Source organism: Schistocerca americana, chromosome 1 (genome assembly GCF_021461395.2).
Source record: "Schistocerca americana isolate TAMUIC-IGC-003095 chromosome 1, iqSchAmer2.1, whole genome shotgun sequence".
Taxonomy (NCBI): domain Eukaryota; kingdom Metazoa; phylum Arthropoda; class Insecta; order Orthoptera; family Acrididae; genus Schistocerca; species Schistocerca americana.
The window spans coordinates 484487976-484509738 of NC_060119.1; the positions used below are offsets into that span (position 1 = coordinate 484487976).

The window sequence follows — 21763 nt, forward strand, 5'->3', positions numbered from 1 at the left end:
AAAGCAGCGTGGTCATCAACAGCAGCTGTTCTTTCGGGAACAGATACTACCGCCATATATAGTTAAAATATGGCTTCCCAGCCATTGACCTTCTTGTGCGAACGAACACGCTATGCCCGAACTCGTACTGGGCTTGGTATATTAATCTGCCACGAGTAATGGGTATGATGGGCAAACATCTATTAGGCGCACTACGAATGTAGTGGTGCGGACGTGTTGGGAATGTCGGTCTCACGGGGAGCGCGCAAGGGATAAATTTCTGCAGGCGCATTATCCTCTGTGCCCTCGGTGGCTCAGATGGATAGAGCGTCTGCCATATAAGCAGGAGATCCCGGGTTCGAGTCCCGGTCGCGGCACACATTTTCAACATGTCCCCAATGAAGTATATCAACGCCTGTTTGTAGTTAGGGTGTCCATTTGATTATCATTTATGATATACCAAAGTACATGCCCCTTAGCGTACTGTTATTGCCGAAAAGCTTGTTTCTAGAGCTGGAATCGTTCACGAAATGAGAGGTACGTTACGGCCTCCGTGACTCACCGTGTATACTAGCTGCTGACTGAGGTATAATCTTCATAATTTTTAAAGTTTAAGTACTTGCAGTGTACACTGATTGTCATGAAAACAGCTGCAACCAGAAGGATCCTACCGATCCACTGCAAACTTGGTGGATGTGTCGCCCACCATCAGTTATCCCAATGATTAAGTTTGCACGGTCCGCCCCCCGCACACTCGGGGAGGCTAGTTGAGCACGTGACGTCGCCTGCCGCTGTGGACGAGCGGCTCTAGGCGCTTCAGTCCGGAACCGTGCTGCTGCTACGGTCGCAGGTTCGAATCCTGCCTCGAGTATGGATGTGTGTGGTGTCCTTAGGTTAGTTAGGTTTAAGTAGTTCTCAGTCAAGGGGACTGATGACCTCAGATGTTAAGTCCCATAATGCTTAGAGCCATTTGAACCATTTGAACCCGTGACGTCGTGATATAGCAGGGCCCCAAACGGCCGTGCTGGCCAGTACGACAGCGGGCAGCGCCACTACGTGCACTGTGCTTAGGCGACACGTTTGACAGCAGGTTGCTCAGCTAGATGAGATCAAGGTTCAAATGGTTCAAATGGCTCTGAGCACTATGGGACTTAACATCTGAGGTCATTAGTCCCCTAGAACTTAGAACTACTTAAACCTAACTAACCTAAGGACATCACACACATCCATGCCCGAGGCAGAATTCGAACCTGCGACCGTAGCGGTCGCGCGGTTCCGGACTGAAGCGCCTAGAACCGCTTGGCCACCGTGGCCGGCTGAGATCAAGGGTGGCTGCATCACCGGGCTGCGGCGGGCTGGATTTTCCTGTCGTCGTACAGCGCTGCTTATCGATCGTACGGACACCAAAACTGCCCGTTGTTGGTGGCTTGGTGTCGGCAATGACGGTCGTATGGCCCTGAAGACCACCAGTAACGAGTCTCGTTCCCGTTTTCGAGGCGATAACCACCGCCTATGTGTCTGGAAGCACAGTGGAGAGCACCAAGAAGAGCTTTACGTCCCGTCGGCCTGGTGCCGTAGTGTGGAAAGCGATATCTTATGGTGCCTGATCATCATTAATGTTGCTAACGTGTCCTGTGACAGCCGCACGGTACGTGGAAGAGGATGTGCAACCGTTGGCTCTGCTGTTCGTGGTCGTCCATGGTCATGCCTTACTTCAACAGGACGACACTTGTCCTCATACCGCTGCCACCTCCTTAGAGTGCCTTGCAGCTGTGGATGCTCTGCCGTGGTCAGCCGCATCTTATGATCTCTCGCCGATTGAGAGGGTGACATCATGATCCCACTTTCACTGGCCACTCTCCGGAAACTGCGTGCTCAGGTGCAAACAGCTTGGAATTGCGTGTAACAGGACTATATCCGAGACCTGCACAACTCCATGCCGCAAAGTATGGACGCCTGTGTTCACAACCACTTGGCGTACACTTGTTGAGCTCAAACGCAATGGATGTCATATTGTCAACATTGAAGCCGCAACGGTTTCTATGTTTTTATTTGCCGGCCGGAGCGGTTCAGGCGCTTCATTCTCGAACGCGATGCTAGCACTTAGGTGTTGTGTCCATGTAGTGAAATAAACGCTGGTCCTTCAAACATGACTGTGTAATCATTCCGTATCTATGGTACTATCTACCTGCCTGCCTACAATGATCGAAATCCATCTTGTCCTTCTGGGTGTAGCTCTTTTTATGACGATCTGTGTTACGTTTTGTACAGAAACAGTTATTTTTATTGTTTTGTTCCGTTTTATATTTAGATCTGAAGATGGTCATTAAATGTGTTCTAAACTAGTTATCAAGTCTGACTAAGTACAAATGAAATTGTTACAACAGATATGTAAATAAAAACAAATGGTTCAAATGGCTCTGAGGGCTATGGGACTTAACATCTGAGGTCATCAGTCCCCTAGAACTTAGGACTACTTAAACCTAACTAACCTACGGACATCACACACATCCATGCCCGAGGCAGGATTTGAACCTGCGACCGTAGCGGTCGCGCGGTTCGAGAATGAAGCGCCTGAACCGCCCCGGCCGGCAAATAAAAACATAGAAACCGTTGCGGCTTCAGTCTTGACAATATGACATCCATTGCGTTTGAGCTCAACAAGTGTATGCCAAGCGTAATGGACCGCAGTTTTGTGAATAACTTCTTCTGCCATTCTTGTGTGACCTACGCTTTCCTCCAACTACTGGACACCGTTGTTTGTTCGAAGAATCTACGGTAGACTATAGTCAAAAGGCTGGCTAATTCAGTCGCAGTTCGTTAGAGAATCTAACACTGATACCACCGGATCCTGGAGCTTTGTTTCAGCGATTTCAGCTATTTCTCAACACCACTGGAGCTAATATCTTTACCAGTCATCTTTGCAGTAGTGAGAGAACTAAACTGAATCAATATTCCTGGAACTTCATTTCTAACGGAACATTCTAAAACCGAGTTCAGCGTTTGTGCTTTTACTTTGTTACCCTCGTTTCCAGTCCTTTCTCGTCGATGACTGTCCGAACAATAACGTAGGTACCACTAACAGATTTTACAAATGACCAGAATTTCTTTGGATTTTGTGACTGACGCTTCAATAATATTCTACGGTAACCTCTGAAGGCTTCATGCCCTGCTCTCTTGACAGGCAGACGCGTTTCAGTCAACAAGTTCCACGTCTTTGTTTTACACTTACTATGCGGTAGTCTCTGTGCCTTTAGGAGTTGCTTTGCTATGACTGTATAAAATGAAAGATCCTTCTCATCATGAACTGTAGTATGAGGTACATATCTATTAAGTGCATGGTTAAGTATTCTTCTAAATCTGAGTCACAGCTCTTCTACATGCCGCTCTCGAGAGTCCTAGTTTCTTATTGATATACGCTACTGCCTCATTATCTCGTTTCCTGAAGATATAAATCCCTCTACTTGTTTTTTGCCAGATATTTAGATAACCGGTGTTTCTACAACTGCCTCATGGTCACTGATACCAATGCATTTCCTTTTTCTGAGTTTTAGAATTCGATAGCACCAAATAAGAAACTTCCTGGCAGATTAAAACTGTGTGCCCGACCGAGACCCGAAAGGCAAAGGTCCCGAGTTCGAGTCTCGGTCGGCCACACAGTTTTAATCTGCCAGGAAGGTTCATATCAGCGCACACTCCGCTGCAGAGTGAAAATCTCATTCTGGAACCAAATAAGAAGCTGATTCACACGAAGACATTGGTGATGAATGGCCCGTATGGCGCGGTAACGAATAATTCGAGAGTGGAGAAATTCGCGTGCCTTGTGAGCGTATCTTGCTTGCTTGGTTATCGATACGTGTGGGGGCGACAGGTGTTGTAGCGCTTAAATTACAACTGTCTTTATTAAATATTAGATGTCACAGTACACTTTGGCATGGAAAATATACACCTCAACTAAAGTTTGGAATATCATAGAGTTTAATATAATTACTTCGTATAGTGCACCCATTGAGGTTGGTGGAATGCCTGAATAACAAAATAAATTTAATTCCTTCTGAAAAGAACTATTCTGGTTGGTTATAAAATATCATTACAAAAAAAGCACGCTCTCACCTCAGACACATCTTGAAAACAGGAACAGTGGAAAACTTTGTCTGATGATAACGATTATCAGTCTTTAGTAGAGAATACGTCCTCCCCGCACACGGACGAGTTCTTCCACTCGGCGAGGCATGCTGTGGATGAGACTGTCAAGTTTATCTTGGGATACGAGGTACACTCCTCACTGGCAGCTTCATTGAGGTCCTGAAGACCGTCACGTGTATTCGGACGCTGTGGAATGGCCAGTTTGAACAAGTCCCATGCAGGCTCAGTTGCTTTCATGTCTGAGGACTGTGCTGGCCAATGCTATCGGCTAATATTGCATCTCTGAAGATACCGAGACATTGGCAGAGTGCGGTGGGGTCTTGCATTTTCGTCGACTAGGATTAAGTTTGTATCGAATTCACATCTGTAAAGCCTTAAAACCATTTGTAGCACCTCATGGAGATATCGGGGACCAGTTAAATTGCCTTGGACGGAAATTAGAGGGGTCCACCGTCCCGTCGTTATTGCCGCCCAGAACATTACGCTTCCACCAGCAATCATGTGGATTTTGTGAACGTATAGGTGTTCCTGGTGTCGTCCAGCTCTTCTCCAAATCCTAACACGTCTAGTATCTGGTCGCAAACCAGTCCTGCTCTCGTCAGCAAACATGACATTACTCCAAATGGTTGAAATGGCTCTGAGCACTATGGGACTTAACATCCGAGGTAATCAGTCTCCTAGACTTAGAACTACTTAAACCTAACTAACCTAAGAACGTCACACACATCTATGGCCGAGGCAGGATTCGAAACTGCGACCGTAGCAGCCGCATGGTTCCGGACTGAAGCGCCTAGAGCCGCTCGGTCACCGTGGCCGGCGACATTACTCCATTCTGCAATGGTTCAGTGCTGATGTGCAACAGCCAGGTCCTTTGATTGTGTCGGTTCCGTTGATTTTTGCACTGAATCAGTGCAAAACTTCTCATTCGTCTTACGGAATAAAGACCACCCTGATGCAATCTTCTACACACTGTAGGATCTGATATACGAAATCCTTGTTGCCCGGGAGGAGCTATTTCCAATGTTGCTGGCAGTTGATGCTGGGCGTCTGTGAGCCGCCGGTAGGAGGAAACGATCCTGCATTGATGTTGTAACACGAGGACGTGTTATACATTTCCGTCTCTCTGTACTTTACCCATACCTTAGACACACTATTATGAGTGACATGTTACATATCGGCAACATCTTAGTGTGTATGACATGCTGAAGTAAAGCCACTACCCTGACTCTGTCAACGTGTTGTTGGCCTCTACATGCAGTGCTGAACACAAACTGAATGAAGCTGTTACTGATGCTGGACTGCTCACGATGTGCCGCTGCGGTAGCGGTAATGTTTACATGACTGAGAAACGGCCACAAAGCATGCCAGTAGTAAACACCGGCCAGTATATGCGCTCTAATTCGATAATGCATTAAGTTCTTAGGTCAATGAGACATGTAGTATCGTAGAATACATTTTACAATAGTATTCCAAACTATTGTTGAGCATTGTGCTAGGAGGAACTTACGGGTCATCAGACCCTTAATAAAACAATGTTATTATGCAGTACATCAATTAAATCAATAGACAAATGAATATCTATAAACTGTCGACAACGTACAAGCAGCTACAAAGTTATCGGATGTGTGCAAGAGATTTCGGCTTCTGTGATAATCGCTGTTAGCATACCCTCGAATGTTATTAACTTTTTGAAATGAATCGTTTTCAGACCTTTTAATTGTATCTGTTTTACGTTGTGTACTAATAAACACACTGTAACGTGGACTTATTTCAATTAAATTGTAACACCCCACCCGTCACTTATCTGGTTTTGGCGTGTGTTCACCACAGCTAATTGACTAACAGATCAACAGAGAGTGCAAAACTGCAGCAATATCGGATAACGCAAAGAAAGGAATAAGGCCCTGTGACTCCTGATTGAACTGCGGTGGCAGTGTTGACATTAATTGATTGAGAATTGATCACTTTTAATTAAAAAGGAGTACACATTGATGTTATATTCAGCTATTGAACACCAGATGCAAGTGTTTAACATAAAATTAATTAAGAAAATGACTTGGGATTTCAACTACTTGATTGAAAACAGATGCAGTCGATTAGCACAAATTTATTTTAACTCCCGACCTTCCATCATCACATTACATGACTCCCCTATCAGGCAGTGGTAATAAATTGCGTTTATGTGGAGTTAAGCGCGATAAATCAAAATTAAATCCTATCGACTGACCCAGGCATAATGCGAAGTGTGAGAAGAATTCCCCAATACACGGCCCATGAAATCCTCGTGAAAACTTTGCCGACGTGATCCAACAAATTAATGTGGCCTAATTCAAGCTGGAGCGGGTGCAACATCACCGAATTCAGGCCTCGCGCCGTTGTGAGGACGTCGGCCGGGCTCGTGGTGCTGCAAGGCTGCACTCGTCTATTCACTACTAGTAACCTTGGTCGGTACATAGCTGAACCAAAACTTCCTATCTCCAAGCTCAATCTTTCCATTTCCTATGTCCTAAACTGCAGAGATGCTCACTCTTACTCAGGCAAGCTGAGTAAAGAACGCCACGTCCGCACTCTAGGCAAGCTGGAAACGGAAGACCTCCACGGGGATATCTCCCAGTCTGCTCTTCGCCTCGGTTTCCCCTCCAGCAAAATCACTTACGCCAATTGCAGCGCAGGTCGCGTTAATTACGCGTCGCTTCCTAGCGCCGGCCAATGCCTGCTCTGGGAAGTGAACAAATTCTCACAAAATTTCCCTTCCTCTCAACTTCTGCTGTTTAGCTCCTCCCAGGCCACCCATCAAGGTTAGCGTCTGCACAAACACCAATTTTTCCGGAGAGTGCTTCAAATTCCTCGGTCCTACATTCCCATCGGAGGCCGGCGTATTTCATCCTGTCGCTCTTCACCTGATTTAATTCAGACTCTGCGGACCGTGAATTCAGCGTGAAGTTGCTATAGTCACGAACACGCATATTTTGACCTCTGTTGACCGCTCCACCATAGCTATGCGCGGCTTTCTCGCATGTTTCACTGAAAACGGGATGACGGACATTTATCAACAGGCGTACAAGTTCTCCATCTGCTTCCCGGTACACCAGCTTAGGGTCAACCACCCACTCACTGTCACTCATCTTAAGGCAGCTGGAGGCCGCGCCCCATTACTGCTTTCTCAGAGCTTGAGCCGCCCTAAGCTGCCTATTGTCGCTTCCCTTCGCCGCTCCCCAGCCGGCCATGGTCAACTCGAATACTTCCCTTGGATAAACTAACCTCCAGTAAATCGACGCATTTCCACAAAGTTTTCATGTCGTGTGAATTACTTTAAAACCATCACCCGACATTAATTATTCCAATACGTCCATACTATACCCTCTACAAGATGCATTGTGCCTTGTTAGTCATTTTTGTTCAGCCCTACTGTTCGCTCAACGTGAGTTAGTCGATCTTTAATGACTTCATGTAAGGGGCATAGTTCTTGCCATCTTACAAAATATGCTACCTGCATGTCCACTTATAATTATAGGTTGCTTGCATCTTCTAAAGAATCCATTGCAATACAAAAACAGCTTTTACGGACAACATTAAAGAGAGATTCACAGAAATAAGGTAGGAGGAAAACCTAAGCTCTGATTCACTAACGTAATTCAGGAAATTATTGCGTTAATTAGCACGCTATAGAGTGGGAACGCATGACCAGTTACTCTGTACATCAACTATACCACTGTCTACAGACTAGTGACAAAAGTGAGAAACTTTTACGGTGAATTGGGGATCTAGCACACGGCATCGCCTTATGGGCAAACGTTTTAAAAACCTGTCTTGAGGATACGGGATGCACATGGCCGATCATGCCCATAGAATCCACTGCGTCGGAAAAAAAGTTGTTGGAAAATCTGTGTTACGGATAGAACATGCAGTTAGATATCATGTGCATCGGAAAAAGAAGCAGGAAGCGAACAGTGAATTAAAAGTGACTGAAATACATCGCTTTCGGGTAATAATGTCGAGTTAAAATTGTGATCATCAGGAAGTGCGGAAAATATATCACAAATCGTAATTAGATTGGGTTGCGGAAGGTTTAAATCGCGTCCAAGGATTGCGAACATGTCGTGAGTGAAACGTAACAACGATCAATCATTAAGCAGACATTGCGAGGCAGAAGAAACAAGACAACGGTAGCAGGGGTGGCGAAGGTAGTCACGTATCCAAAGCAGGCATGACTATGCCTTGGCAGTGCGCGGGCAGGAGTCCGCCACAGCAGCAGCGAGTAGGTGGGCGGAGGTTGGGGCTGGTGTAGGGGCGCTCGCAGAGGTGTCGAGTTCGACGCGCTGCCGCAGCATTGGCACTGTTTACAAAGAGCTATGTCGTCTGGAGAGCAATAAAACTGATCTAATGTAAGCCGATGTTCACGTCAGATGTAAGTAGACGTAAATAATAATTTTCTAAAGAAGTTATAAGGGTATTCTTCTCAGGAGTGGGAGGACAAGCCAAAAAGTCAGTATGAGTAAGTTAATACAAAGTGCAGAGCAGAATTTGTCTCAGAAAAATTTAGTTTCAGCAGAAAGAATTAGTAACTTAAACACAGCAGTGGAACGTCAGTAATGTATAATGAATAATCTAATAGAAAATGAGGAGCAGGAAATGGCTCAGGAAACTGTGAGCTCAACAGAAAATATTGCTGAAACAAGTACTCAGTTTGTTAGTAATGGGGAAGAGACTAATAAAAATTAAATGGTGAATATTTTTGAAGGGATACCCTTGCAAGAGTTTATGAAATTTATGAGTGAGTAGACGTTGACCTCAGCCAATTAGATTAATAATGAATTAGTTAATACGAGAGAAATTAATGCGGCAACTAACAATAAAATTGATCAGTTTGCTAGGGAAATCATCCAAGACTCCTACATAGAAATAGATACAAATAATAACAAAATGCAAGAATTTTATAGGGAAACTAACCAGAAGTTTGACAACATAAGGAAATTATTTAGGAAACTGGTACAGAAACTGTTGGCAAATAGAAAGAATACAAGTGAAGCCCTTCAGGTAGAACCTAGTGAAAATATTATTGAAAATCATAATGCTATTAATACTTTGCAAGCCACTGTCAGTGATGAACTGCAGACTGTAAGAGCACAGTCTTTAATGTAAACAGTTAGTTAGTCCCAGATGAACAGATTCAGTCAATACTAAACGTTGCAATCAATTCTGATTTAAAATTGAATAAAAATAAAAACTTAGTCGCTGAAGAGCAGATCAAATCTATACTAGCTGTTAAAGGATACTATGCTACAAAGTTTGTTGTAAGTGATGCAGAGGAGGTGGTTGCGAAGGTAGCTGGTATTAAGCTTGATCAGGTATTTTACTGACACAGACACTGAACTTTCTGCTGAAAATATAAAGAACAAATCAAATTAAAAATCAAGATGTAGAACTAATGTAAATAATAATAGTGGAAATGTTGTTAATGATGGATACTATTTTAAAGTCGGTAGTTCTCACAAATTTACTACTAAGAGAAATACACATACTATAAATAATCATAGAAAGAAAAAGTGATATGTTTTTAATGAATGCTACTCTTTGAAAGTCAATACTTTCCCCAAATTTGTCGCTAAAAGGAAAGCAGACCATATCGGGAACCTTAGAAGTAAAAGGGAACGTTTTGAAAGCTTCATTTCGGGTGGTAGCTTTGCCGGAAATGCAACGAAAGGTAACGGTTGGAAAGGCGTAAGATGCTAATCAAGGGGTGATAGGAACGAAAACAGTAACAAGGTGAACAACGTTCCTATATGCGAAACTGAGAGATACGGCAGCGGATTACCCATAAAAAATAATAATCGCGAAAAGGAAACAGAAGTGAGAATTTATGTTTGCATGATAAGGCACGATATAATGATTATTACAGACCGGACCATAACGCAACTTCAAATTTTCACTGTAATGTACAGTATAATGATAATGTCAAAGGAAAGACGGATAAGAGGAAAGAAGTAAGAAATGACCATAAAGAGAATTAGGGGTGAGTGTTGAAGTTGATGTTATTGAAACAGTAGCTATCATTGGGATTGGTAGCAAGTTATGTGCCACTGGAAAAGGAGGGCCTCATGAGCAAATAACAGGTAAAGAGTCTGTACCAGTTTTACCAGTATAGAGATTTGAGGTCATCGACGCCGTTGGAATAAAAACACAAGTATGAGTAAAAATGAGGGACAAAAAATGTAATCAAATCTTGACGACATGGTGATACCACATTGGTGTATCAGTTGTATTATGGGAAAGGATCTGTGGGTACACGAAGCTGACGTTAAGTATTGAGGAGGGGAGTACGATCATGAATGTTAATGCTACGAAGGCTAAGATAAAAATTGGCAAATATTAATGCTCTTTGAAAAGAAGTGCTAAATCGATACTACCCGACGATGATGAGTGACCATTTGCAGCACGTATCCAGTAAAGACGAAATTACCTCACAAACAAAAAAATCATAGTCAGAACATTGTTATAACAAGAGTAGCAAACAACGTAATAAAAGTTAAAGTAAAAGAAGATAAAATGATCAGCTAAATGGTAAAAGGAGAAGTAAATAATATGATTTAGAAATATCTAAATGGGTTCCCAAATAGTACGTATGCGATGAAGAGTGACAGGAAGGTAAACAATGTCATTATCGTGATAAAAGTATGAAAATAATTTAAAAAGCTGTACAAGAACGGTAGAAGAAGTAGCTTTCGAAGGGACAGAAAATGTTTTCGAAATGTACAAGATTAATCAAAAATGACAAGAAATCATTCAATATTAGGGGCTACATAAAGATATGTTTCGCGAGAACTTCGAAGATCTGTGTGTTATGAACAGGGTATATCACCAAAATGCAGTAGACGTGGAACCTTCTGTGTAACAGTCGACAAAAAGTGTACGTACCGTGGGTGACGATAAAAAAATCGCGGTAATTAGGAAGTAGCTGTCTGTCTGTGATTAGCATGAATACCAGGTACCGCAGGAAACAGGTATTTTGTAGTCGAATGGAGGACTGTTGAAGAACCTATTGTGAAATAGACACAAAAATATATAGTACAACGAGGAGAAGTTATTGGCAAGAGACAGCAAACGTTAAAGAATCGTCCGGCTGAGTTTAATGAGTGTGTAGACAAGGAAGTGAGCGGAAGATGACGTCTGATGACGTTCTTAAAGAACCCGAACAGATGGACAGTTTTGTAATAATGGCCTCTAGGAAGGTTGTGGCCATCTGTCAAGGCCGACACTCAAAGCACTTTAAAACTGGCTAACCAGTGACGTATCACGGTACGAGGTGATGGTAAACAGAAGATATAAATAATAGTATTGTCACGGAATGTTTGAATTTTTTTGTTTCAGGCTTCTCCTGTGACAACCCTTTCATCACCACCCATGTCCTCAATTATTTGCTGTATACATTCCAATCTCTGTCTTTCTCTACAGTTTTTATTCTTTACAACGCCCTCTGGTACCATGAAATTTATTACTTGATGTCGTAATACATCTGCTATTGTTCTGACCCTTCTTCTTGTCAGTGTTTTCCATATATCCTTTCCTCGTCGATTCTGTGGAGAACCTCCTCATTCCTTACCTTATGTGTACACCTAATTTTCAACATTCTCCTGTAGCACCATATCTCAAATGTTTTGCTTTTCTTCTCTTCCGGTTTTCCCACAGCCCATGTCTTTTCAATCCGAGCTCTTCGTTCTTTGTTTCCCAATCTTACTGTTTGCTGTTGGTTCTTGTACATGCTGTATATTATCCGTATTTCCCTATAGCTAACCCCAATTTTTCTCAGAATTTCGAACATCTTGGACCAATTTACATTATCGAACGCCTTTTCCATGTCAACAAATCCTGTTAAGGTGCTTAGATTTTTTTCATTCTTGCATCCATTATCAAGTTAAACTTGAGAACTGCCTCTTCTGTGCATTTACCTTTCGTAAAGCCCCTCATCATCTTACCGATCCTCAGACTTCTTTTCCATTCCTCTTCGTATTATTCTTGCCAGAAACTTGGATACATGAGCTGTTAAGCTGACTGTGTGATAATTCTAGCACTTTTTGGCTGTTTCTATCTTCGAAATTATGTAGGTGAAATTTTACCGAAAGTCTGATGGTATATCTCCAATCTCCTACACCCTACACACCAACTTGAGTAGTAATTTTGCTGCCTCTTTTCCAAAGTTTTTAGAAAATTCAGTGAAATGTTATCTGTCACATCTGTCGTATTTGATCTTAAGTCGTCCAAACGCCTTTTAAATTCAGAGTCTAGTTCTAGATATTCTGTCTCTTCCCTGTCGACCCCTGTTTCTCCTTCTGTCACGTTATTATACAAGTCCTGCCCTTCACAGATGTCTTCAGTGTGCTCTTCCCATGTATCAGCTCTCTCCTCTGCGTTTAACCGTGGAATTTACATTGCATATTTAATGATACCATCTTTACATTTAATGTCATTGAAGGTTGTTCTGACTTTACCATGTGCTGAGTCAGTCCTTGCGCAAATCCTTGCTTTTTCGATTTCTTCACATTTTTCATGTAGCTATTTTATCTTAGCTTCCCTGCACATCCTATTTATCTTGTTCCTAAGTGGCTTGTATTTCTATATTTCTGAATCTTCTTCCACATTTTTGCACTTCCATCTTTCTTCGGTCGACTGAAGCATTATTTTGTTAAATTTCCGAATAACTGTGTAATTGTGAATTGTAATCTTCACTTTGCCCAAAATAAGATAAATAATAATTACGCTTACATTGCTCTCATTATATATATATATATATATATATATATATATATATATATATATATATATATATATATATAGGGTGATCAAAAAGTCAGTATTAATTTGAAAACTTAATAAACCACAGAATAATGTAGATAGAGAGGTAAAAATTGACACACATGCTTGGAATGACATGGGGTTTTATTAGAACACAAAAACAAAGTTCACAAAATGTCCAACAGATGGCGCTGGACAGCAAAACGTCAGTAACTGCTACGGTGACGGATGAGAGGTACGCCGATATGTTACAGAATCGCATCATCCCCAGCCTGGCTGATAAACACCTGCTGGAACGTACGATTTTTATGCAATATGGCGCTCCACCCTATATTGCTAGACGCATGAAAAATCTCTTGCGCTAGTCGTTTGGTGATGATCGTGTGCTCAGCCGCCACTTTCGTCATGCTTGGCCTCCCAGGTCCCCAGACCTCATTCCGTGCGATTATTGGCTTTGGGGTTACCTGAAGTCGCAAGTGTATCGTGATCGACCGACATCTCTAGGGATGCTGAAAGACAACATCCGACGCCAATGCCTCACCATAACTCCGGACACACACATCAAAAAGTCAGTATAAATTTGAAAACTGAATAAATCACGGAATAATATAGATAAAGAGGTGTGTGTGTGTGTGTGTGGTGTCTTTTCTTTTGAACATATCCGATGGAATAAACATCATTTAGATCCAGCAGTGACTATGAATTAAGACGCAGAGAAATTACAGACATTTTCTACGAGTGGGCATTGATTTAAATCGATGTGGAAGGTTGAAAATCAGTGCCCCAACAGGATTAGAACCTTGGTCTGCTGTTTACTAGGCACACGCTCTGACGACTGCGCTATCTGGACACAATGGTCTCCACACCTGCACGGACTACCCAAGCACGCCTCCTGTCAGACCCAAATTCTCAACATTCCCACACACTACGAATGCAGTACCCCTTCCCCATTATCCTCATTACTCGCGGCATTTCGCCGATTCCCATAAGAGTTTGAGCCTGGTGTTCATCCACATTGGAGATATGTCCGGAAGAACAGACACCACACGTATGTAATTAAGGCGAGGATGGTCAATGATCTTTTCAATGCGGATGCACACCAGGCTCGAACACTTACGGGAATCGGTGAAACGCCGCGAGTAATGATGAGAATGGATAAGGGGCACTACAATAACAGTTTGTGGGTAGGTTGAGAATTTGTGTCTGATGGGAGTCGTGATAGGTTAGTCTGTGCAGTTGTGATGATCACTGTGTCCTGATGGTACAATCATCAGCCTACCGGCCTAACAAGCGGGAGACCCACGTTTGAATCCAGCTCCAGCACAAAATTTCAACCTTACTTTTCATTTAAATAAATGTCCACTCGCAGCCAATGTCTGTAATTCTTCTGCGTCTTCGCTCTAATTTTAGATGAACATACGGAGGACATCGATAAAGTGGAAAGAATGGCAGCTCGTTTCGTGTTATCGCACAATAGGGGTGAGAGGGTGACTGATACGATACGCGGGTTGGGGTGGCAGCTACTGAAACAAAGGCGGTTTTCTTTGCGGCGAGATCTAGTTACGAAATTTCAATCAGCAACTCTCTCTTCCGAATGCGAAAATATTTTGATGACAACCACCAACGTAGGGAGAAATAATCATCATAATAAAATAAGAGAAATCAGAGCTCTAACGGAAAAATTTTGGTGTTCCTTTTTCCCACGCGCCATTCAAGAGTGGAATGGTAGAGAAGTAGTACGAAAATGGTTCGATGAACCCTCTCCCAGGCACTTAAGTGTGAATTGCAGAGTAACCATGTAGATGTAGATGTATAATATTTGTAAAAAACAGTGATCATTAAACAGCTTTTCATTATTTAAACAACTTTCACAAGTTGTTACAATGTGTTCGTTGTTGTTGTTGTTGTTGTGGTTGTTGTTGTGGTCTTCAATCCTGAGACTGGTTTGATGCAGCTCTCCATGCTACTCTATCCTGTGCAACCTTCTTCATCTCCCAGAACCTACTGCAACCTACACCCTTCTGAATCTGCTTAGTGTATTCATCTCTTGGTCTCCCTCTACGATTTTTACCCTCCATATATTCTGCATTTTTGGCATCAGTGTTTAGTTTTCCTGTGATCGGTTCTAGGAGATGTCAAGCACCCGCTTTGTGAAGATGTTTTCTAAGAGGCAGTTTTATTGGGATTTGTTGCATTTGCTTTTCAGCCTCAGTTGAAGATTTAGGTGAAAATTCGTTACACCAAGAAAATTTCCTATCTTACAACTTTTCTGAGTTGTTAGTGGCTGAATACTACTCATTGAACAGTTATCATACTTTCAAGAACGGAGAAGTTCCACTACTGGGTCGGAGTTTGCTAAGCCCCCAAAATCAAAAATGTATCTGTGATTTTCCTTAAACGAAGCAAAACTGATTTTAACTACATCATTGCTATGTATACATCTTGTAAAAGTCTGCTACAGAGGTATTCAAGTACAAATGATGCGTCATCTCACTAGAACATTGAGAAATACATCGAATCGTATATGTAAAACCCTACTGCAGTATCGAAGGGTTATACCTCTTATATGACAGTTCTTTGAAATTTAAGTGGTTGGCTAAGATTTTGATACTACTGAAACAGAACCCATTTTATAACGTTAAACCATTTTCTGATTCAATTTCGGTTAATACAAGCCAGTACACCACAGAAATATTAATTCCCACATTGTTATTAAAATTGTTTCTTTTGACACCCTAGTCACTAAGTCAGTTCCGTTTCAGTTTAATTAATTCCTCTTTTTTCATTGCATCGTTCTTCCTAACATGGTAGGATGCATTACTGAAGCACAATTTCTGCTATAAAATAAGAAGTTATTTGATTTTAATTACGATTGTTGGTATCCTTTCCGTCACTGCATTCTTCAGTTATCGTGAGGGGTGGATGTTGTGGACGACATCTGACTATAGATAATGAAATCTTTGTTCTATGGGTCTTCAGCGTTCAAACAGCTTCCATAAAATTTTCTTCAAGCAACCATGGGGGCAAAACCACATTTGCACAAAAATATTGAACCGTCTTGAAAACACTCCCAAAATGATTAGAGCCGCAATTGTCAGTCTGGCATTCAGCCTCACATACCCACAGAACAAGCAGGGTTTGTTGAAGGGAAAGGAACTCGTGAACAGATCCTCAACATAAGACTATTTATAGAAAAATCGCGGGGGTTCTGTGTTCCTGTTTTCATATGCTTCGTTGACAATAGGGAAGCCATTGACTGTGTTGTCTAGGAAAAGTTGTGGCAGGTGCTTGCAGAGTTCGGTGTCCCACATCACTTGATAGCATTGATCAAAAGTATACACAGTAATTACTTCGCAGTTGTAAAAAAAAAGTGCTTGCACGTGTGATTCCTTCAGAGTATCAAAAGGTGTGATACAGGGTTGTGTCCTATCCCCACAACTGTACAACATCTATGCAGAACATGTCATTAGGAAAGCTCTTGATTGTTGGACCAAAGGTAGCTCAATTGGTTGGAGAACTATCAACAACCTTCGTTTTGCTATGGCCGGCCAGGGTGGCCGTACGGTTCTAGGCGCTACAGTGTGGAACCGCTACGGTCGCAGGTTCGAATCCTGCCTCGGGCATGGATGTATGTGATGTCCTTAGGTTAGTTAGGTTTAAGTAGTTCTAAGTTTTAGGGGGACTGATGACCTCAGAAGTTAAGTCCCATAGTGCACAGAGCCATTTATTTTATTTTTTTTTTTTTTTTTGCTGATGATACTGTGCTTTTAGCCAACAGCGAAATAAGCTTGTTGAGCTACTAACAAGAATAAAGGACGTTAGTCTAAGCATATGGACTATACATCAACCTCAGCAAGTCCAAACTCATGATAATTGATCGAGTATAGATTTAAGTGTCAGGATATACTTTCCGAAAGTATTTGTATGGAAGTAAAACATGAACAATAAACAGTTTAGACAAGAAGGGGATATAAGCTTCCGAAATGTGGTGCTACAGAAGAATGCTGAAGATTAGATGGGTAAATCATGTAAGTAATGAGGAGATAGTGAACATAATTGGGGAGAAGAGAAATGTGTGGCACAACTTGACTAAAAGAAGAAATCGGTTGGTAGGACACGCTCTGAGGCATTAAGGGATCACCAATTTATTATTTGAGGGAAATACAGAGAGTAAAAACGTAGAGGAAGACTTAGAGACGAAGAGGCTTGCACAGGATAGAGTGGCGTACAGAGCTGCATCAAACCAGTCTCTGGACAGAAGACCACAACAACAAAATGTAATACATTTCCTTAACATCACCTGCTTCGTGCCCATCAAACCTGATGTTACGTTTCCCGCTGTTCTCATTTCTGCTACATATCATTACTTTCCTCTTTCTTCGATCTACCCGCAATCCATATTCTGTAATCATTAGACTGTTCATGCCATTCAGCAGATCATGTAGTTATTCTTCGATCAGGATAGCAATGTCATCAGCAAATCGTAACATTATCCTATCACCTTGAATTGTAGCTGCACTCCTGAACCTTTCTTTTATTTCCATACTTGCCTCTTCGATTACAGATAGAACAGTAGGGAGAAAGACTACATCCCTGTCCTACAGTGTTTTTACTCGGAGGACTTCGTACTTGGTCGTACACTTTTATTACTTCCTTTGGCTCTTGTACATATTACCCGTCTCTCCCAATAGCTTACCGCTATTTTTCTGAGAGTTTAGAATACCTTGCACCATTTTACATTCTCGAACGCTTTTTTCAGGTCGACAAATCCTATGAACGTGTATTGATTTTTCTTTAGTCTTGCTTCCATTATCAGCCGCAATGTCAGAATTGCCTCTCTGGCGCCTTTACTTTTCCTAAAGTCAAGCTGATCGTCATCTAACACATCCTCAATTTTCTTTTGCTTTCTTCTGCATATTATTGTTGTCAGAAACTTGGATGCATGAGTTTTTACACCGATTGTGCTATGTCAGCTCTTGCAGTCTTCGGAATTGTGTGGATGATATTTTTTCCAAAGTCAGGTGGTATATCGCCACACCCATACATTTTACACAGCAACGTGTCTAGTCGTTTTTAGATGTTAGAAATTCTCATGGAATGTTATCTATCCGTTCTACGTTATTTGATTTTAAGCTCTCTTAAATTCTGATTCGAATACTGGAACCTCCATCTCTTCTAAATTGAGTTCTATTTCTACTCCTATCACATCAGACAAGTCTTCCCCCCTCATACTGGCTTCCTGTATACTATTTCCACCTATCCGCTCTCTCCTCTGCATTTAACAGCGGATTTCCTGTTGCACTCTTAATGTTACTACCTTTGGTTTTAATTTCACCGCAGGTTGTTGTGACTTCCCTGTATGCAGTGTCAGTCCTTCCTACAGTAACTTCTTCTTACATTTCTTCACATCTTTCCTGCAGCCATTTCGTCTTCACTTTCCTGCACTTCCTATTCTTTAATTCCTCAATGACTTATAATTCTGTATTCCTCAATTTCCCTCAACATTTTTGTACTTCGTTCTTTCATCGATCAACTTAAGTATTCTTCTGTTACCCATGATTACCTTCTTTGTAACCATGTTTTTCTTTCTAACTTCTGAGATCAGCCCTTTTAGAGATGTCCATTCCCCTTCTACTGAGCTGTCTACTGCGCTATTCCTTATTGCTGTATCTATAGCAACTTCAATCGCATCTCGTCATCCCTTAGTACTACTGTATCCCACTTCTTCGCGTATTGATTCTTCCTGACTAATCTCTTAAACGTCAACCTACTCTTCATTACTGCCACATTATGATATGCGTCTATATCTGCTCCTGGGTAAGCTTTACAATCTAGTATCTGATTTTGGAATTTCTGTCTGACCGTGATATAATCTAACTGAAATCTTCCCTTATCATTCTGGCTTTTCCAAGTATGTCTCCTCCTCTTGTGATTCTTGAACAGAGTATTCTCTGTTATTAACTAAAATTTATTACAGAACTCAATTAGTCATTCTCCTCTCTCATTCCTTGTCCCAAGCCCATATTCACCTGTAACCTTTCCTTCTACTCCTTCCCCTACAACTGTATTCCAGTTCCACATAGCTATTAGATTTTCATTTTCCTTTACGTACTGTGTCACCCTTTCACTATCATCATATACTATCTCTTTATCCTTAGCTTGTGAGGTCGCTTTGTATTCCTGAACTATCGTTGTCGGTGTTCGTGTGCTGTCGATTCTGATAAGAACAAATCTATCACTGAACTGTTCATAGTAACACACTCTCTGCCATACCTGCCTATTCGTAACCAAAGCTACTCCCGTTACACCATTTTATGCTGCTGTTGCTATTACCTTATGTTCATCTGACCAGAAATCGTTGTCTTCCTTCCATTTCACTTCACTAACTCCCACTGTATGTAGATTGAGCCTTTGCAGTTCCTTTTTCAGATTTCTAGCTTGCCTACCACTTTTAAGCTTCTGACATTCCACGCCCCGACTCGAAGAACTTTGTCCTCCCGTTGGTTATTCAGTATTTTTCTCACCTTCGGCTTGGCAGTCCCCTTCCGGGGATCCGAATGGGGGATCTTCTGGAATCTTTTGCCAATGGAGAGATCATCGCGACTTTTTTTCAGTTACTGGCCACATGTCCTGTGGATACAAATTATGTGCCTTTAATGTAGTTATTTCCACTACCTTCTGTACCCTCATGCTGTTGATAATTGCTGATTCTTCCCCCTTTAGGGGCACTTTCTCACCACAAGGAGAAGAAAGTGCCCTGAACCTCTGCCCCCCCCCCCTTTCCCATCCTTGACAAGGCCGTTGGCAGAATGAGGGTGACTTCTTACCCCGGAAGTCTTTGGCCGCCAATGCCGATTATTAATCAAAATTTAAGCATTTCGTACTCTGAACCGGAAACGTTTTGATTACTAATCAAAGAATTAACCCGAGACCGCGAGTTCAACAAGATGTAGTGAGAAACTGAGCATTATTAATGTCCAAAATGACTTCAACATTTGCTTTATGTAATCACTTATCATGCGCAAAAGAAAATACGAGACGAACGCGCAGCATACGACTCGATAGCAAATGCCTGAAGTCTGTGGCCATCAGAACTTTGATGGTACCGATTTCCCCATGAAACATGTATGAAAGCTTTTTCCAAGTCGACAGATGCTATGAACGTGTCTTGATTGTTCTTTAGTCTTGCTTCCATTATCAGCCGCAACGTCAAATTGCCTCTCTTGTGCCTTTACCTTTTCTATAGCGAAACTGATCGTCATCTAACACATCCTCAATTTTCTTTTGCTTTCTTCTGTATGTTATCGTTCTCAGCAGCTTGGATGCATGAGTTGTGAAGAAGATTGTGCGATAATTCTCGCACTTGTCAGCTGTTGCAGTCTTCGGAATTGTGTCAGACGGTATATCGCTAGACCCATACATTCTACACAGCAACGTTAATAGTTGGTTTGTTGCCACTTTGCCTTTAGAACTTCTGTGATTGCTCTTTTTAGAGATGTACATTTCTCTTCAACTGAACTGCCTACTGAGCAATTCCTTACTGCTGTTTCTGTAGTCCTAGAGAGCTTCAAGCGTATCCCGTCATCCCTTAGTACTTCTACATCCCACTTCTTTGCTTATTGACTCTTCCTGACTAATCTGTTAAACTTCAGCCAACTCTTCATTACTACTACAATGTGATCTGCGTATCATTAAACAAGAAAGCATTTACTGCTACACTGTTCAATCAAATTAATGTGACTACCTGTTAAAAGCCTGAACAATCACCTTTCCCACTGTGGATCAGTGCAGGATGTGCAGAAGAATGTCATTGATGTTCTAGAAGGTAGCAACATGAATGTGGAGCCATGTGGACTCCAGTGTTGTGGCCAGCTGCACTAGGTTTCTCGGTTGAGGATGCATGGCGTGAACAACCCTATTGTGGTGGTCCCACAGAGGTCACCTGGTTTAAAATGGAGGAGTTTGGTGACCGTGGTATCATTGTAAACTCATCCTGCTGTTCTTTGAACCACGGACATACACTGCGAACTGTGTGACATGTTGCAGTGTCCTGCTGGCAGATGCCAGCGTTTTGAGGAAAAACAAAATGCATGAAGCGATGAACATGGTCCCCTATGATAGATACATACTTGTGTTTATCGATTATTCCTTCCAAAAGGACGAGATCACTTAGGGAATGCCATAAAAACATTCACCAGATCATAATGCTCCCTCCAGCCTGGAGTTACTGAGATATGTTGCAAGGTGTTTGCTTTCAGATGTTTCACGTTGTACATGACTATGGCCCTCTGTCTGGTGGAACAAGAAGCGTGATTCATCGGAAAAGGCCACCTGTCGTCACTTAGTGTATGTCAAGTTGCAATTCTGGAGTCCAAATTTCAGCCTTCATCAGCGATCGACAGCAATCACCATGAGTGCATGAACCAGATGCCTGCTGTGATCGCCCATACACAGCGATGTTCGCTCAACGGTCTTTGAGGAGACACTGTTGGTAGCCCCTTCGTTCAGCTGGGTGGTAAGTTGCTCAACTGTTGCATGTCCATTCGCCTATTTGCATCACCTCAGCAGTCCTTCAGTTCTGTCATCAATGGCCTGTGCCACACCACATTTGCATCAGCAACAGTTTTGCATAGTGCAATTTTGCCATGCATGGTATACTTTAACTTCAGTAGCCTGAGGACAGTTTACAAACTTAGCCACTTTATAAATGCTTCTACATATGGCCCAAAAGCCAATGACCATGCCCTTTTGGACGTCAGGTAAATTGCTCCATTTCCACATTATGACAATTACTGCACTGTTTTCTACACCGTGCAGCCTGCTCTGTTTAGCCTCCACTGCTAGTGTT

The 21763-nt window shown here is 42.1% G+C and overlaps 1 long non-coding RNA gene and 1 other non-coding gene across 2 annotated transcripts in view; one reads left to right on the plus strand and one right to left on the minus strand.

The window, feature by feature from the left end:
* Positions 1-21763, minus strand: part of LOC124548091 — a 288825-nt gene that overhangs the window by 173283 nt on the left and 93779 nt on the right. The gene's annotated exons all lie outside the window — the stretch shown is intronic.
* Trnai-uau lies at positions 282-356 on the plus strand. Its single transcript has one exon. It is a non-coding gene; the product is annotated as a tRNA-Ile (tRNA).